Here is a 3,964-nt window from a genome sequence, read left to right as displayed (position 1 = left end):
GCAGTACCATAAGAAGTCTATTTCACATTCCTTTGAGAGAACAGCCAGTTCTATTTATACAACCTACTAAGGACTCGTTTTTGCAGCAGAATGAGAACTGACTCATTGCTAGCTTTTGAGTTGCCATGGCCACTAGATCTTTAACTGCATGTTCTGATCCCCATTTTCTCATTCACTGACTTGTAGTTAGACAGCATAACCAGAGAAATTGGCATTTACCCTTCTGCAATTACACTGTTGGTTTTTTTTTCGTAGCCTTCTCAGAACTTTCCTAAGCTCTGAGTTCTAACACAGTCCCTCTCACTTTAACACTGCCTGCAAATTTAATAAGCACATTTGTTCTGTAATCCACTCTGTTAATCAAGTCAGTGAATAATTCCAGATCCTTTTGGGTAGGCCTTCAGAGGGATGTGATGCATAAGATGCCTCTTTTTGCCCTGTTGTAATGCTATAATGAGATGGAAAGTATCACAATAACAGCACGGGGGCAAAGTCTTTAGCTTCTGCAAATGAGAACAAGCCCAAGCACAACAAATGCAGAAATTAAGGAAAAGAGCTCCCTACCTTTAAAAGGCCTCAGATAGGCAGGGATCTCCAGCAGACAATGCTCTCACCTCCGTTGCCTACCCTTAAATGAGGTCTGGGAAGGGGTAGATCCTGGCTTCACCCCTTCCAGTCACTGAGGTGCATTGCATTCACCTGAGCTCCCCTGGGTTGGCCCTGCCTTCCCCCCAGGTGCTCAAACAGCTTTAGGCCGTGACTTAGCATTTCTGCTACACCTGTATTTTAATATTTAGTTGGAAGTTGTAACTCTTAATTCTGTGTAATCAGATGTGCAGGCTTTGTTATAAAAGAGAGGCATAATTATGGCTATATTTACTAGGCTATGTAAGTCTACATCACTACAATTAAGTGATTACAATTAAGACTAAAGCTGTGAGGAGTAAAAAAGCCCTTGACGTTGTAATACTACCTGAAACTGTTAGAGTCTGCAATTAAACAGCACTGGAACTATGCCTTCTTCAAAAATACTGTTTTTTTTTTTACTTATTTATTTCTGCACTAAGTGTTTGTGTGTGGGGAAGGCTCACAAAAGCTCACCATGAAGCCAAAATCTCTGTCTCTGAGAAGACAATTCCTATGGTATATTCCAAGTTAAATTTATTTTTGTGATAACACTTACAGAATTTGTTACAGCAGAAATTTATTTTGGAAGCTGTGATGCTTAGCGGGATTTTACAGAAGCTCATTGTACTCAGTGTGATGTAATAGAAATTAAAAGCCAACGTGGGCTTGGATCGCATGTGCAAAAGTATGTTCAGCTATCCAAAAGCAGTACCAACCAGAGCAAGTAATGCTATTGGAAGCACTGACAATCACCATCAAATCACAGATGCAGGAATTTCCTGCTGCCACTAAAACTACGTTTTATTCCTTGATTTAATCTCAGATGCTTGTTAGTATAGGAATGAATGTGATAAACCAGTAGCATATTTGAAAGACTACCCAGAATCGGCTGTAGGTGTCTTGCAAGGCCAGTTTAGTACAATGCACATGAATGAAACACAGCCACCAGCAGATGGAGAGGTTTCAGTAGACATCAGTGCTGAGCAACATGGGAATTGCCAACACACAGAATTCAAAAGATGATGGATCCAGTCAGGTGTGGGTTTTTGGGGGGTTTTTTTGGTTTTTTTTTTGACAAGATGACTTGCCAAGTGTTTAGAACAGATGGTGTAACTAGTAGGTTTTATTAAAAAAAAATGCTAGTGTTGATGTTAAAAAAGAAAGTGTCACAGTATTAGCAGAACTGTAGTAGCTCCTTATAGGTACTTGAGAACATCTCCTGGATCTTCTGCTTTTTTCCTAGTGGTTAGTAGGCTTCACACACACTCATTAGACACTACACGGCACCAACAGTTTAACCAATATTTTAATATCTTTCCATTTCAGTAATAGAATGTTTTGTTGCTGTTTTTCTCCAGTAATAAGGCACTAATATTTGTCAAAACTATTCTTCACCATGGCTCCAACCCAGCTATCCTTGCATTGTGACTGAGCTTTCACACATTTTGCATCCTTTCTGTGACTATTTGAAGAGGTTACAGGAATACACTTACCTTTGTCACTGCTGCAGTGTTGAGTAAACTGTTCCTGGTGCAGCCAGGAAAATGCAAGGAGACTCTTAGCTGCAGGGTCTCTTCCATGCAATAGCAAAGATGCCTCTTCTAACAGCTTGTTATTTATTGGGACTGTAGTGCTCAGACAAAATTCTGGGCAGGTCTTCATTTTTTATTGGAAAATTCAAAGTAATGGAAACGAAACTCTTCCACATCTATGGGAAAACTGGAAGTACGTCTGGTCCAGAGTGGGATTGGAACTTGGGATGGGAATCCTGTACATTACTACCAGCTTGGCTAATCCTTTCTGCAATGAGAATCTGAAGTCTTTGCACTTACTCCTTCTGGAGGAGGCTTCACCCTGAATCACCTCAAACGTAGGTGCACGGCCCCACTGTTTGTGTAGCCTGTGTGTGCTTGGTCTCTTCTTGCTTCTTAAGGACTATGTCAATAGTACTTATATGTACCCTTATTGGAAGATTTTACTTAATGTTTGATGTGTGTGCCAAAATCTGTATCTTGGTGAGCCTTATGTGCACTATTATATGCATTTCTGAAAGCAGATAGGTCTTATAACACTCATGAGGTGTGAGCACTGATGGCTCTTGGATCAGAACAGAAAAAATAAGGCAACCATAAGCCAGATAGCTCACCAATCACCTAGAAGTTTGGTGGAAAAGCTTCAGCAAGATTTTTGGTTGTTTTAGATGACATAGGATCTTCACAGTTAAAAATCCTGTGTTGTGATGACCACTTGCCTGATCTTTGTACAAAAAGTCCAACAAGATTTTGACACTAGTTCCCTAAAAGCTTACAGTGTAAGAAAGTTGTGGCATAGATTTGACCAGTAGATAGCTAAAGTCCTGAGGTAGCTAAATTTCTAGTGACTTTGGTAAATCATGGCCTTGGCGTCAATAGTTTCTTTTCAGGTTTTGAACACACACTAACTGTATGAATAGGTGTTCTCCTCTAGAATTACAAAATTAGTGTGTAAATGTGTGACAGTCTCAGAATCTGATCAGAACTGATTCAATCTGTCCAGGAGTAGAACTTTACCTTGATCGTTAAGTTCCTTTAGTGCAGAACATGGTCAGGTGGTTTTAATGCTATGAGACAGTAAATAAAATGGGATCATGTGTGTAGTCCAAAGTAGTATCAGTATTCCAGTTGAGCATGTCAGTCTTACTCCCTCTATTAAATGCTGAGAGAAATGCCACTATGTGGCTGCTGAGACAGTCAATATGCTTTTAAAGTGTTTGCAGGTTCTTGGGCCATTTACTTATCTGCTAATAAGTATTAATCTATTCATTATTCATTATTTTCCTAAGAGGTTCATTAACCTCTTAGGAAAAAATAGACTTAAGTTATTTCATGGGAGCCATACAGCTAACCCTTTTATAAGGCTGGTTCAGTAATTTAGGATACATTTGGTGAGAAATGACAAAGAGTTGGAGTGACGTAAGTCTTTGGCAGTCTCTTCCTGTGAGACAGACTCTTCCTTCTCCTTGGCACCCGGTAGCTCCTTGCAGCTCTGAGCACTTGCTGAGTATAGATAACAAGGACTGTGCACAGCATTCTGGCTTCCATGCACCTCCTGTGTGTCAGAGTAACCTAGGGGAGGTGAGGGATTCTGGTTTGAAACAGATGGAGCCTGGTGTTCCAGTGAGTTACAAACTACAACAATCTTTAATGCTGGCCATAAACTACCACTGAAAGAAGGTCTACTAAGAAATAAGAGAGAGATTATCTTGTGTATAACAAAGAAACCATGTGTCCCATTGTAGTGTCAGTATTTTTTTCTCGGAGTCAGTCTTTTGGCAAAGGCTGCCTTGGTTGCCTCAGCT

This window comes from Tetrao urogallus (assembly GCF_951394365.1).
Source record: "Tetrao urogallus genome assembly, chromosome: 2".
NCBI classification, from domain to species: domain Eukaryota; kingdom Metazoa; phylum Chordata; class Aves; order Galliformes; family Phasianidae; genus Tetrao; species Tetrao urogallus.
Note: the sequence above shows the minus strand (reverse complement) of the source record.